The sequence below is a fragment of the Hemitrygon akajei genome, unplaced genomic scaffold (genome assembly GCF_048418815.1).
Source record: "Hemitrygon akajei unplaced genomic scaffold, sHemAka1.3 Scf000208, whole genome shotgun sequence".
Taxonomy (NCBI): Eukaryota; Metazoa; Chordata; class Chondrichthyes; order Myliobatiformes; family Dasyatidae; genus Hemitrygon; species Hemitrygon akajei.
The window spans coordinates 74,194-89,906 of NW_027332093.1; the positions used below are offsets into that span (position 1 = coordinate 74,194).

The 15,713-nt window shown below is 45.1% G+C and overlaps 1 protein-coding gene and 2 non-coding genes across 3 annotated transcripts in view; 2 read left to right on the forward strand and 1 right to left on the reverse strand.

Moving 5' to 3' along the window:
- The window catches only part of LOC140724415 (NACHT, LRR and PYD domains-containing protein 3-like), a 130,759-nt gene that overhangs the window by 39,125 nt on the left and 75,921 nt on the right, over nucleotides 1-15,713 (forward strand). The gene's annotated exons all lie outside the window — the stretch shown is intronic.
- On the reverse strand, nucleotides 1,810-1,899 carry trnar-ucg (transfer RNA arginine (anticodon UCG)). The gene is given in 2 exon segments: nucleotides 1,810-1,845; nucleotides 1,862-1,899. It is a non-coding gene; the product is annotated as a tRNA-Arg (tRNA).
- trnas-gcu (transfer RNA serine (anticodon GCU)) lies at nucleotides 3,480-3,561 on the forward strand. Its single transcript has one exon. It is a non-coding gene; the product is annotated as a tRNA-Ser (tRNA).

Below are 15,713 nucleotides of genomic sequence, written 5' to 3' on the forward strand. Positions count from 1 at the left end.
AAATTTTACAAGCTGCCGTCCCCATATTCATCACGTCAGCCACTGTGAGATGTCAGCATTCATTTTGGAAGACTACAATATTAAATGCTGAAGCTTAGTATGGTCAGGTAGTACTTCAGGAACTATGAGCAATTTCGGGCACCTTATCTAAGAAAAGATGCACAGGTATTGGAGAAGGTCCCGGGGCCGCACACAGCAATAATCCCGAAATTAAAGGATTAGCATGTGAGAAGCGTTTGATAAATGTTGGGTGTATATCATTGGAAAATATAGAATATTGAAAGACGGTGAGAGTGGATGTGGTGGGCATAACTCACATAGTGGGGGAGGCTAGGATCAGAAGGCCTCAGAATACAAGAAATTTACTTTACAAGAAAGATGAGGAGAAATTTCTTCCATCAGAGCGGTGAATCTGTGGAACTCATTGCTGTTGACGGTTGTAGAGGCGGAGCCATTAGGTCTTGATAAATTAAAAATCGATAGATCTCCGATCAGTAAGGACGTCAAAGGTGCCGGGCAGAGGGCGGGAAAATGAGGGTTGATGGGAATAATAAATCAGCACGAGCAGAGCAAGGTATCAACCACCTCCACGTTTCAGCAGAATGCATCTGCGCCACCACCCACCAAATAAGCGATGGCAAAGTTCCCAAAGAGAGATGTGCTCAATGCTGGGACAGCTTTACCGGGCATGTACTGCGCCGAACCCGCCACATTCTGTAGGAACTTACGTTCAATCACATTGATGTTTCCATACCAAGCCATGAGGCAGTCAGTCGATACACTCTGTATCACAAATCTATAGAAAGTTTTCCTTGAGAAATAAGTGGAGAGTTCAAAGGACTCTTGATGGGGACTGGACATCCATAGAGAAAATGAGACGGTCAATGCCAGCGAACTGAAGGTTAGTCAGTTGATCGAGAGCAAGTAGGTGTCCAAATGTAGGTGGGAAGGGTCTGAAGTATGGGACATAGCATGGACTGGAGTTATCGGAACACAGGATCAGTAGGGCAGGAGGAGACAGAGACAATGGGCCTACCTGGTCAATCAGGATTGTGAATCGAGTAAGAGATAGGAGCGAGTAGTTCAGTGCAACGGGACCACGAGTTTTCGACAGTGAATGGAGGTTCTCCAGAGTTGATGATATCAGTGATAATGCCGGATGCATTTCTCTGATGGTTCGGGGTCGGGATTCTTCAAGGTGTCGGCATAAGGATGTGTCTGAGGGTTACCGCCTCGCCTCAGCAAGGCAGACACCAGTCCGCTACTCTAAAGCAGCAATCGCTTTGTCATCGAGATCGATGGCATCTTTGACTCTGATGTTGAGTGATTGGAGGGGCAGTGCATTCAGAGGCGGTAAGGTTCGAGGAGCGGTGAGGATACCTGATGTTGAGGCGGTTGAAGTCTAGTCGGCAATTAGTGATGAAAAGACCCAGAGCAGGGAGAGAATCGGCGCGCTGTGTCCAAGAGGAGGAGGAGGGTTGGAGACAGAAGAATATACAGTCAGGGCTGGGTGGTGAATTCTCATCGAACAGGTGGACTCGGAGACGGAGTTGAATGTGAAATAAGCTTCACCTACCCAGCAGCAGCTCCTCCTGAACGTCTGAGAAGCTCCAGCCAATTGTTTATGAAAGTGTCTGCAGAAATACTACACAGACTAGACACGTAATATTATATGTTGCGTACAACGAAGACGAGGCATTTGTTTTCCCCGGTGGTGGAGTACTCCGACTAATCCTCACGCGGAATTGAGACCGCCATGCTGCAGGGAGGGAGAGACAGAATGATATCAAATCCGCCAGTTTGTCAAAACGGCCGTGGCAGGACTCGAACCTGCAATCTTCTGATGACTTCCAATCAAGCACCGAAGTCAGACGCCTTATCCATTAGGCCACACAGTCCAATTCATGGGAGAAATGTCAGGGGAAAGAATGGGGAACATGCTGACTGCTGCAAGTAGTTTCCCACGTGTAGAATGACTTCCTGACCAAGCTAAAAGTATTGGCACGCAGTGTTTTCATTCCAGGTGAACATTCAGCTATTGTTTTCAATATCTCTACATTCATTCTGGCTTTGGGCTCTTCATTTAAATTCAATATTCTCTTTCTGTCACACAGAAAGGAATTCTCAAAGGCACTCACCACTGTCTTTTGCAGCGGCGTTATATTCTGGGATTGGAATCTGTGACAATGGTCCACCAGATTCAATACATTATTGATAGGGTGAACTCGATTTCAGCCATTGGTTTGATATTCCGGAACTGAGCAGCCATGTGTTTGTGTTGGTTAAGCGTTAGGCCGGACGTACCCTTCAGCGTGTCCTTAATGTGGTAGTTATCGGGTTATGCATTTGGCCAATACACGGGAAGCCGTCATTCTCGAACCACCTGCCAAATTCCTAGAATATCTGTTTACTTGAAATCCAGCAATATGATACGAAAGATGATGAAAGGTTAATTCCGGGGATGGGTGGGTTGATGTATGATGAGAGGTTAAGTAGATTGGGACTCTACTCATTGGAGTTCCGAAGAATGAGAGGCGATCTTATTGAAACATATAAGATTGTGAAGGGGCTTGATCGGGTGGATGCGGGGAGAATGTTCCCAATGATGGGTGAAACTAGGACTAGGGGGCATAATCTTAAAATAAGGGGATGCCGTTCCAGGACTGAGATGCGGAGAAATTTCTTCACTCAGAGGGTAGTGGGGCTGTGGAATTTACTGCCCCAGAGAGCTGTGAAAGCTACTACACTCAATAAATTCAAAACGGAGATAGACATTTTCCTGGATAAAAATGGCATTAGGGGATACGGTGAGCGAGCAGGTAAGTGGACATGAGGCTAGGTTTAGATCAGCCATGTGATCTCCTGGATCAGTTTTCGATAGCCTGGATGGGTCGGAGAGGAATTTTCCAGAATTTTTCTCCTCAATTGGCAACTCGGCTTTTTTCCCCCGGGTGATCACATGGGTTTGGGCGGGATGAATAATAAAATAAAATGGGCGGCGTGGTGCCCTGTTGGTTGGCACTGTTGCCTTGTGGGATTCGGTGAAAACTAGAGTTAAGATTGGATCAGCCATGATCTTGTTGAATGGCGGAGCAGGCTTGAGGGGCCGATTGGCCTACTCCTGCTCCTATCTCTTATGTTCATAAGTTCTTATGAAATGTTATTTCATTTAACATAAATATGTCTCAGTGTACAACTCAAAAAAATCACAGTTTCTACAAGTTACAGTGCACGGAATCGATCCTTTTGCCACAGCACGTCCATAGCGTCTGAAGTGCATAAAATACCTATTTCGATGTTTTTCCTGTGTTTGGTACAAATCTTTCTTAACTTTCCTTATTCACGTCCATGAATTCTGGTAAGCACGGCCAGCAAAGTAAATCGGCAGAGAATCTGAAAACAAATGTGTAGAGCGTAAGCAGAGATTGTAAGTACTCTGGAGAAATTCAGAACTTTTTCTCACAAGACAGAGAAGAACTGACGAGGTGGCCGAGAGGTTAAGGCGATGGACTGCTAATCCATTGTGCTCTGCACGCGTGGGTTCGAATCCCATCCTCGTCGTTACATGTTTATCGGTGTGGGGGCCATCTTTAAAGCCAGCACTTTAAAACTTCCAGTCCACCAAGTTTTGGCATCTGGGAGTCAGATGGCTTTGGACATGAAAAAGAATATTCACAATTATTCTGGAACCAGATGGCAAATTTACATAATAACTGTTTTCTTGAAATCATGCAATGTGATAAAAAAACTATTGAAATTTTATTTAATTCATCTTGAACTTATCTCGTTGTACAACTCAAAACATTCGCAGTTTCTCAGAACAATACTGTGACAAAATTTGGCCACAATTCCACAATATATGGGAACAAAATTAGATTATTCGGCTCACCGATGATGCTACACCATTCCCTCATGGCTGATATATTATCCCCCTCAAACTCATTCCCCTGCCTTCCCCTCGTCATCTTTGATACCTTATTAGTTATGAACCTGTCAACCTCCGCTTTAAATATGCTATCGGTGGCAAATAATTCCACAGATGCACATCGTTGTAGCTTCCTTCTCGAATGGGCTGGTGGCGTAGTGGCAACAGCGTTGGACTTCGAATCCAGCAGGCACCCCTGCATGTCATTCGTGCTGGGTTACGAGCTGGGAAACTCACCCAGCAGAAGGCAATGGCATACCACTGCTATATATATAACTTGCCTCGTACTCTATGGAGGGGTGGAGGCTAACGGCAGGAACTCTGAGATGTACTTTTCCTTTTTTAATTCCTTCTCAACCTCGTTCCAAAGGGACGTTCTTATCTGAGCTTGTGCCTCTGTGAACTACCTGTCAATGCCACACTCGGGCTTTCAGTATTTGATAAATTTCAATAAGATCCCCGTCTCATTGTTACAAATTCTAATGAATACAGGGCCTAAAACTTTCCTCATATGTAACCCTTTCATTCCCAAAATTACTCTCCAGACCACCATCTGGACTACCACCACTGCCAGCACATCCGTGTTCGTTAGGGGACCCAAATCGTTCGCCATATTCCAGGTGCGGTCTCACCAATACCTTACAAAGGCTCTACATTACATATCTGTGTTCATTTTCTCGTTCTCTCGAAATGAATGTTGACATTGCATTTCAACAACCTTTCTTCCTTACTACCGTCTCAAACTCGAAATTAACCTTCTGGATGCCCAAACTCCTTTTACACCCTTTCTTTTCTGATTTTATCCTCAGCTAGAAAATAGCATTCGCCTTCATTGCTTCTAACAAAGTGCATCTACATACAATTCACTTCAATATATTCCATCTGCTCCTTTATTGCCATTTCTTTTAATCTGCCCAAGGTCTTCTGCAGACTTTTTGCTTTCTCAACACTACCTACCCTTCCAACTATATTTGGATCGTACGCAAATTTGGCCTCAAAGCCAACCATCCAGATTATTGACTTGTAACTTGAAATGACGTGGTACGAACACGGACTAGTCACCGGCAGCCAACCAGAAAGCTCCCTTCTCCTCACTTTATGCATCCTGCCAGTCAGCCAATCTTCAGTCCGTGCTGGTACCTTATAGGGGGCGTTTATCTTGTTTAGCAGATTCATGTACGGGGGCAGAAATAGGTCATTTGGTCAATCGAGTCTGCTCCGCTATTTAATCATAGTTAATCCTTTCCCCCCCTCCTCAGCTCCACTCTCAGGCTTTCTACGCAAAAACCTTGATGGCATGTTGAATCAAACTCTGTCTTAAATAGCCCCAACGACCTGGCCTCCACAGCTGTCTCTGGTAATAAATTCCCGAACTTAAACACCCTCTGGCAAAAGAAATTACTTCACATCTCTGTGTGGAGGCCCATTTATCCTGAGACTGTGCCCTCTTGCCCTAGACTCACCCACCATGGGAAACATTCTTTCCACGTCTACTCTGCTCAGTCCTTTCAAAGGTTTCAATGAGATCCCTTCAGTCAGGCAGACAGACAGGGAAATTCGGTTTCCTTACAGCCGCACCAACCAAGAATAGTGCAGAAATATAGCAATATAAAAAAAACATAAATAATTAAATAATAATAGGTAAATTATGCCAAGTGGAAATAAGTCCAGGACCAGCCTATTGGCTCAATGTATCAGACACTCCAAGGGAGGAGTTGTAAAGTTTGATGGCCACAGGAAGGAATGACTTCCTATGACGCTCAGTGTTGCATCTCGGTGGAATGAGTCTCTGGCTGAATGTACTCCTGTGCCTAACCAGTACATTATGGAGTGGATGGGAGACATTGTCCAAGATGGCATGCAACTTGGATAGCATCCTCTTTTCAGACACCACCGTCAGAGAGTCCAGTTCTACCCCCACAACATCACTGGCCTTAAGAATGAGTTTGTTGATTCTGTTGGTGTCTGCTACCCTCAGCCAGCTGCCCCAGCACACAACAGCAAACATGATAGTAGTGGCCAGCACAGACTCGTAGAACATCCTCAGCATCGTCCGGCAGATGTTAAAGGATCTCAGTCTCCTCAGGAAATAGAGACGGCTCTGACCCTTCTTGTAGATAGCCTCAGTGTTTTTTGACCAATTCTCCGTTTTATGCTGTTAAATTGTAGCGATTGACAAGCCAGAACGAACGAACGTTCCTCGTCTGATCATCTATTCAGCTCAGGAATCATTCTTGGGGATCTCCGCTGAACCCTCTCCAATATAGGTTCTTAGATATGGAACCAAAGTGGTTCACAATACTCAAGTTGAGTCCTCACCTCAGTGCCTTATAAACCCTGAAAAGCGCATCTCATCTTTGTATTCTGGGTGTGTTGAAATGAATGTTAATATTGCATTTCCCTTCCTCGCCACCGTATCTACCTGCAAGGTGACCTTTAGGGTCTTCTGAACAAAGTCTCCCAAGTCCCTTTGCATCTCAGATTTTTGTATTTCCTCTGCGTTTAGAAAATTGTCTGCACGTTTATTTCTACTCCCAAAGTGCGTGACCATGCATATCCCATCCTTGTGTTTCATTTATCACTCTCTTTCCCATTCTGATAATCTATCAGAGTCCATCTGCATCCTATCTGTTTCCACAACAAGACGTACCCATCCACCAATCTTCATATCATCTGCAAGCTTCGCCAGAAAACCATCTATTCCATCATCTAAATCATTGTTTTACTGCTTAAAAAGAATCGGCCCCAACACCGACCGTTGCAGAACATCACTGGTCACTGGCAGCCAACCAGAGAATGATCCTTCTATCTCCACTTGCTGCCTCCTACAAAGAACCCTGTTACAAGGATCTCCCCTGTAATTATGATCGATGTCACAGATAATCTGCATTTACCGACAAGTAACTTTCATTGTTTCAAGTAAAAAGCACATGGATTCAGAAACTATCTACCTGTGTGCACCCTACTAAAACCCCTGTCACTCCATGAACAATCAATGAAGAGAAAATGTACTACCCGGGGAAGCAGTCTACGCTGGCCAGGCGTTGCTCATGGTCCCGATCTCTACGTGTCCGTGGGGTCCTCCTTATCTGTGATGGTTGTCGCTGGTTGCTGGGAAGCTATGACCCCTGAGGATTTAGAGTTACTGAGTCCTATACTGTTCCTCATCAATTGTCAGGCTCAAGGTCACCTGACCTACCTGGGTGACCTTTTTACTGGGCTACAACCAACATTATTTCATGGCCCTGACGAAGGGTCTCGGCCAGAAAAGTTGGCTGCTCGTTTCTAAGGATGCTGCCCGACTTGCTGAGTTTCTCCAGTGTGTTGTAAGAGATGGTGGAGTTAGGATTGAATAAGCAGAGTCAGGAGTGAGTGGACGATGAGGGTCGATGCAATTCATTTGACAATACCTGGAGAGCGGTGGTGAATGGTACCCAGCACAAAAAGTCTACCAGTCGGCAAGGAAACGGAAGAGGGAGGGTGAAACGGAAAAAGATGGAGAGTTACAGGGGTGGTGGGGAAGAGAGAGAGAGAGAGAGAGAGAGAGAGAGAGAGAGAGAGAGAGAGAGAGAGAGAGAGAGAGAGAGAGAGAGAGAGAGAGAGAGAGAGAGAGAGAGAGAGAGAGAGAGAGAGAGAGAGAGAGAGAGATGACCTTGGATGAGTTAGGGAAACGAAGTCGCAGGTTAGCACTCTGGGGTTTACATAAGATCCCGTTTGAGTTGGTCTGTCATTCTCCAGCTATCCCTTCCCATTGGTGTATCTCTTGCTCTTCAATCTCTCGGTCTGTCTCTGTGTACTTCTCTCTGTGCCTCTGTCCGTGTGTGTGTGTGTGTGTGTGTGTGTGTGTGTGTGTGTGTGTGTGTGTGTGTGTGTGTGTGTTTCTCTTTCTCTATGTCTGTCTGTGTTTATTTTACCTCTCTCTTCGTGCCAATCACTGTATTTTTCAGAGGAGAGTGAATGATGTCCCTCAGAAACATTTTCCGCATTTAGCTGCCATTGAGGAAACACAGGAAACACTGTCTATTTTAACAAGTATAATAGCACAAACAACTGGGGGTTTGGAGTTCAAAGAAGGTTTAGGTGATAGATACTGGACCATGTGGGCTCTCTTGCGAGACAGAGACTGTTATGGTGTTTTAATGCGCCTTCCTTGTCACGGCAGGATTTCCAGTGCTTCTACCATTCCAATGTTGTCTTTATAATTGTGTGGCTCTGCGGATCAGCATGATGTTTCTACATGTGACAGTGTGTTATTTTAGCGAATACAGCATGCATCTGTCAGTGACATTTAAAATAAAACTTTCTGAATTAAATCACACTGGCTGTTGATAAAAAAAATCAGTGTGCACTGCGTTGTGCTCCTCCTGTACTTAATAATGTATCACTCGTTGTATGTCTGTGATCTTCTACAGCTGTAGCCAGTCCAGTTCAATATTCACCAAGTTATACGTTCAGTGATGCCTCTCTGCAAGATGTACATTTACGAGGTGATTTGAGTTACTCTCGTCTTCCCGGCAGATTGAAGCAATCTCGCTTTTCTCTTCTGATGTCTCTCATTAATAAGAGGCTTTTGCTCACAGAACTGTCGCTCACGGATTTTATTTCCCCCGCGCCATTCTCCGCAAAACTGAAATTGTTGACCGTGACAATCCCAGGAATCAGCAGTCCCTGCGATATTCAAACTGCACCGTCTGGCACCAACAAAGATTCCACTCTCAAAGTTACGGAGATTACATTTCATCTACATTCTGATGATTGTTGGAGACGGAATGTACCCTGTACCAAAGAACAGGACACGGAGAAACCAGCTGATAAAACTGTGGGTTTAGTTAATGATTATCACCAGGAGCTGACTGAACATTAACCAGGTTGTGTTAATTACTTACCGAACCCGTAACACAGCCTCAATAGGACAGGGTGGTAACAGAACCAGGAGCCGCGGTACAAGGTAAGAAGCTCTTTTTACTGAAATATAAACATCACAAAGAAGCTCTATATACTGAAAAAATAGACATCATAAATATATTTAGCCATTTTTGTGAACACTTAAATGAGATTGAGAACGTATTGGGTTGTTCAATAGCAGAACTGCAGCAAATCGATTTTGAAAGAATTAATCATTCTCTTCGGCTAATTGAATGCATCGGCTTCCTGTGCAAGTCCCGCGGGAAACCGGGGCAGTAGGAGGTGTTATCGGAAACGCCGGATTTTCAACCCAGCTCCGAATCATCAGCATAGGCTCGGGAGGTGCGAGCTTCCCGCATCTCGGAACTGTCCCCGGGCTACTGCTTGCAACAGCAGGAGGCCGATACGTCCACACTCGGGGTTTTACTGATCCCTGACCGAGGGAAATGAGGATTCGCTTTGCTTATTCCTACACTGGCGGGACCGAGACTATCCGTGTCCATCCTAGACGGCATTCCGGTGGACAGCTTTTTTTTTGGGGGGGGGCAAATTATGAGAACTACCCACATTGCAGATTATAGCAGGGAGGGGGAATGTAAAGAAGTGATGCTTGTGCATCACCGTCTGCAGTCTTGTTTCCCTTCTGTCAGATGTGAGTGGGTAGGTGGGAGATCAAAAGAAGGTTTAGCAGGCAGATATCTACCCGTGCATGTTGTTCTATGAGGAAACTGCTATGAACTTGACTTGTGGTGTTACATAAACGAGGAGAGACCTGGTTGTATACAGTACAGATTTTTAAAATATTAAGATACTTGATTGTATCTGCTACAGTTTGGTAAAGTGAGTGGGGACATTAATGAGACATAAAGTATCCCACGGAGTTTGACAGGGATGTGGGCAAAATAATTCCTGTTGTGTGAGGATCTGAAACCAGGCACCGCCAGTTGAAGACAGTTGAGATGTTTTCTCTCTCTCTGTGGGTCTAGTGTGTCATGGGAATGACCGTCCTCAATATGCAGGAGAATGAGAGGCTTTTAATTAATATTGCAATCCTGCATTGCAATGACCCCTGATGCACAAGTAAGTGAGTTGTTACAGGTGAGATCACTGACAGATCTACGTTTGTCAAAGTAAATGCGGAATGTGAATGTTATTAAATATTTCGTTAGCACCCTACGGCTGACAAAAGCAAAAAAAAATTGAATTTAATGTCAAAGGGGTTTTCATCACACAGTGAGGAAAAACGGCTGAGGTGTCTGTAGAATAAGTGTTATAGTGGGAAACAAACCGATTTGTGGAAATTAAATAGACCCATTAGTCATTTTTTAATCTGATTGCTAATGTTATTAATTTCCAGTAAGTGAACACTTATCTGATGGTGAAATATATTCTTATCTTGCTGTACTCTTTCAGACTGGTTATCTCCTGATTGTAATGTCGACACAGTGGCTGCCTTGCCCATTATTGTAATGGCCCCATTGTGGACAAATATTGAAGATTGCTCTATAAGCGGTCCGACTTTGTGATCGGTGCTGCGGAAGCATTGTGAAATCTGGCGAAAGGGAATGTCCAGTATTCAAAACAAAGGATTATTCCAAATGCATATCTTTTCACCGGAGTTGACAGTGCCCGTCCTGCTGCTGTGTCTTTCCAATAAACCTGTATCGAACTTTACCCTCACCTCTCACTGGGCTTTTCATTCTAAGAATTAATTGTTCCCGAAGAAAATAATAAATTAATTCGATGAGACCAGCCGATCGTAACCAGGATGCGGGTCGCGGTTGCTCCCTGGAGCAGTCTGAATTTGTTGACAGATACGGTATGTAATCTTTGTCACTGTGCACTGAAGTACAATAGTAAACCTAGACCGGAGAACACTGGGGAGCGGGTGTGGAGTTACATCCTGATTAGTGTGAGGTCCATGTTAATGAGCGTGTTATCGATGAACATTCCACAGGGTGTGTTCACTCGCTGTTTGGACCCAGAGAATTCAGTGCACATATTCACTGGGAACGGAATCAGGAGCTCAGCACTTGTTTATTTTTCAGTACATGTGCGTGTTACTTTGAGCAAAGACAGACTGCATCTTAAAACAACATTATCTAAAATAAAACTTTCTGAAGGAAATCTCGCGGCTATTGATAAAAACATCAGTGGGCACTGTATTGTGTACCTCTTGTGCCTAATCATATGGCCACTGAGTGTATGTCCGTGGTCTTCTACAGCTGTTACCCGTCCACCTCAATGTGCGCCATGTTACACGTTCAGTGACACCTCTCTGCACAGTGCAGTTGCATCGTGGTTATTCGAGTTACTGTCGTCTTCCTGGAAGATTGAATCAATCTCGCCTTTCCCTTCCGATATCTCTCATTCACCAGTCATTTTTGCTCACAGAACTGCAGCTATCTGATTTTTTCCCCGCAACATTCTCTGAAAATTCAGTCTGTTGAAGGTGACAATCCCAGCAAATCAGCAGTCTCTGCGATATTAAAAACTGTGCCGTCTAGCACCAAAATACTTTCCACGTTCAAGGTCACCCTTTATCACATTTCATCTCCATGGTGATGTTTGTTGGAGACAGAACGTACCCTGTACCAAGGACCAGGATACGGAGAGACCCGCTGATAAAACTGTAGGTTTGGTTAATGATTATCACCAGGAGCTGACTGAACATTAACCAGGGTGTGTTCATTACTTACAGAACCCGTAACACAGCCTCACTGGGACAGGGTGGTAACAGAACCTGGAGCTTCGGTACAATGTATGGAACAGTATATACTGGAATATAAACATCACAAAGGTAATTAGCCACTTTTGTGAAGACTTAAATAAGAATATGAGATTGAGAACGTATTGGGTTGTTCAACAGTAGAATTGTAGCGAATCGCTTTCGAATTAATTAATAACTCCATTCAGCTAACTGGATCACCTTCCAGTGCATGTCCCTTGGGAAACCGGTGTAGTTGGAAGTGTTATTGGAAGCGCCGTGCTTTCAATGCAGTTGCGAATAAACAGACAATGCTCGAAACTGTCCCTGATCTACTGTTTCCAGCAGCAGGAAGCCGGTCCTTCCACAGTCGGGGCTTTACTGATCCCTCACCGAGGGAAATGGGGCTTCGCTATATTTATCCCTTCGCTGGCGGGATCGACACAAGCTGCCCATCCTCGACGACATTTCAAAAGGTAGTTATGGGGTAGGGGCGAAATTATGAGAGCTGACTACATTGCAGCTTATAGCGGGGGGTGGGGGATGTACAGAGGCGATGGTCCCATTATAGAGGCTGTTGGTGGGCCCTGTTGTGGATCACCGTCTGCAGTTTTGTTTATCCTCTCTCTCACACACGGCGTTTGCCCGCACTGCACTGCCACTCTCTGGAAGGTTCTGTGTGTTTGTTTGTTTGTTTTTCGCACCATTCTCTGTAAACTGAGGCTGTTGTGCATGACAGGGCCAGAAGATCAACGGATTCTGAGATATTCGGACTACACCGTCTGGCTCTTACAATTACTCCACTGTCAAAGTCGTTGTGATTCCAGCTCTTCCACCATCTGATGTTTCTCCTGAACAACGCCTGAGCCTCTTGACCATGTCTACATACCTTTATTGGAGTAACTGAGCTGGTGCCACGAGATTGGCTGATCAGCATTGAGGAGCTGGTGGACAGGCGAACCAGATAAAATGACCACTGAGTTTATTTCCGATTTTGAGACCCAACTCACCCGGATCTCGGGTGGTATCAAGAATGAGGTCGTTCTCTGATGCAGAGGTCACTGACGCCCCCACCCCCCAATCTGCACTCGCAGACCATGACGATGACAGCTGGTTCCACAGTCTGGGCTCTGTAGCAACATAGTGTTAACAGCAAGACCAGGCAGTAATTAAAATGAAGAAAGAATTGTTGATTCCTGACAGGACACGCGAACTGATCCAATGGACCAGATCATCTTAATTTGTCCCGGGACCCGCCTTCCCCGGGTGACGGAACTACCTATCATCTCAATTTCTCCGAACAGTACCCACCCCACCCAGCGCCTACGGCTCCACACCCATCCAACCACTCACCCAACGTTCACCCATAACCTCTACCCACAGACACAAACAGACCGCCTTCACTCGAAACCTCCTCCCGGCTTGGGGAACAACATCTAACTGCTTCCACCGCCCGGGATCGGACGCAAAGCTAAATTCAGACTGCGGGAACGGAGCGCCGGGTTTACCAGCCCAATATCTGGCCCAGTCAGAGGATTATTAGGTTCCCATTCCGCCGTAGTTGATGCAGCAGTGTTAGTTTCTGAACTCCGAATGGCCGACACACTGCAGCATGGTACCGGCAGCAAGGGAGTCCTGGGAAAATTGGTGCTTGGCCTGCTATCCTGGGGTGTAGACTCCGGGAAAATGGAACTATCAGTATTTGGGATTTGACCCAGGTCAGTACTTCTGTAGATGGGGCTGAATGTTCCTCCTTCCACAATGAATCAGAAGTCCCAGGTTGCTGGACATTGGTTGTGGGGAAATCCCTGATGTGGGGACGATGTCTGAGAATCCTGGGGTCGGTAAGTGGCACGTTTAGCTGTGTGACCCTATCACAGCTTTTGACCCAGGTAAATTCTGGGGATCGAGCTGCTCGGGCTAATGAGCTGTTGAGCGAGTATTTCTGGTCTGGGCTCAGATATCTGTTTCTGGAGTTCCTTTGGAAGCAACGTTTGCTAATCTGAGGAGAGAATCTCTCACAGAGAGAGGCTGTAATTAAATGTTTGCAGCAGTAGAATTTGACCCCGGGGTTCACTGTTCAAACCGTGTTTGGAATTTTCCCCTCACTGTCACCTGTCTTGGGCCTGTGCTCAATGGAGTTCAGAGGGTCGGTGGGGTGGGGGTGGTGCTTGTTTAAGGAAACGTACCGAATGCTGTAAAGCCTGGATACAGTGGACATGGAAAGGATGCTTCTCTTAGACGGAGAGTTTGGGATCTGAGAGTACAGTCTCAAAATAACGAGTCTCCCTTTAAAATTGAGATGAGGGGAATATCATACGGGCGGCTGATCTGTGGGATTTGTTGCAACAGAGTGTGGTTGAGGCTGCCATTTGGGTACATTTATGGCAGAGATTAATATATTCGTGATTGCTAAGTAGATTCAGGGTTACAGGAGGAATATGGTGCTGGAATCAAGCTCGGCCATGGTTGAATGGTGGAGCAGACTCGATGGACCGAATCTCATAAATCTGTTCCTGTGTCTCATGTTTTAACATGACTGACCGAAGATTTCTTCTTATCCCATATCAGATTTTGTGACTTGTGAGGGACAATTACCGATTTGTTCACTCAGATCATTATATCTGTCTTCAACGTTTAAATTTCAGTGAGTTTGTTTTTTGGAACTATGGCGAGCTCTGAAGGATTACTCAATATGGACTGTTCCTTTAAAAAATGAGGAGAGTGTGTGTGCTAATTCAGAGTGAAAGAAAGAGCAACGAACAGCCCGTAGATTGCCATGGTTACGGCAGGGCGGAGCTATATGATGGACAACTGGTGTTTCAGCAGTTGTGGAATATACACAGGATCAACTGGCTTTGTAATCAGACAGAGACCGGACACCCGGAAGACAAGGAAGAAACTGACACTGGATGAGCTTTGTGTGCCCACGACTGGGGTGGGTTTTGCTCAAAGTGTGGAAAAGGGGTGACCGGAGGAAAGCTATCAGTGTGTTTAACCCTTTCCTGGGTTGACAGCTTTACCACAATGCTTTATCGCGCTCGCTCCCCCTCCCCCTCCCTCTCCCTCCTATATATATGCATATACTCTGCAAACCCGTTTGATTTATATGGTTTTATATTTAATATATTTCATAGATACTAATGTTATGTACCCCTAGGGTTCATTTTTTTTCTGCGGACAATCACTTTAAAATCTCGGGAGAATGAGACTGACTTTTGGATACTGTTAGGGGAGGGAGAGAGAGAGATCTATAAGTTGTTTACCTTTCCACAAGGACACTTGCCTGCTTGTAAAGCTGTTACACAGAGAGGAGGGCGGAGCAGGTTGATGGACAGCTGGCGTTCAGCATGAAATAAATACCAGGTCAGCTGCTGGACCCAGACACGCACGATTTTGGACACTGGATGAGCTTGTTGTGCCCAAAGGAAGGTGAGTTTTTTGGATGATAGATTCGGGATATCGATCCTCCAAAACTCTAGCAGTGTGTAAAAGTGTGACGGGCGGGGAATTAGTAGTTAAGTAGTTAATAACAATGCCAGACTCCAATGTGTTTTCCATTTCTGCTGGTTCTGTAATCCGTCCCTAGTGCCTGACACTGATAAAATCGAGTTTGTAGCAAAAGACACAGACTCCACTTGTGTTCCAATACTGATGCTCCTTTTAACCCGTTACGGGGTACATGACAAAATTGGGGTCTGTGTCCGTGATGTGAATACACTAGTGGGAACTGTTCTGAAAATTTGGCAGATTGTTGATTGACTGATTATCAACCTTATTGATTATTCTTCCTTTGATTGGCTTGTGTGTGGAAAACAGCAGAAGGGGATGTTGAGCAATTCCTGGCAATTCCAGACCCTACGGCTTTGAAGAAAGCTACAAAGGATTAGTTGTGGACAGTTGTTAATGAATTGAAACTTAAGGAGGTATAGGAGGGGATGACAAAGGATAAAATTCGAGCAGTATATTTCTACGAGGAAATTTAGTGAAGAGGTTTTTAAAAGCATTTCCTTTAGGTAAAGAGGAGATCCAGTTGCGACTCGAGCAAATTAAGTTAGAGAGACTTAAGTTAGAGAGAGAGTTCGAGGGAAATGACAGCGACAGGATCAAGTACCAGATAGGCGCCAGGCAGGCACGTAGCTGGTGGTGCCGTTTAATATCAACCAATAAATTAAG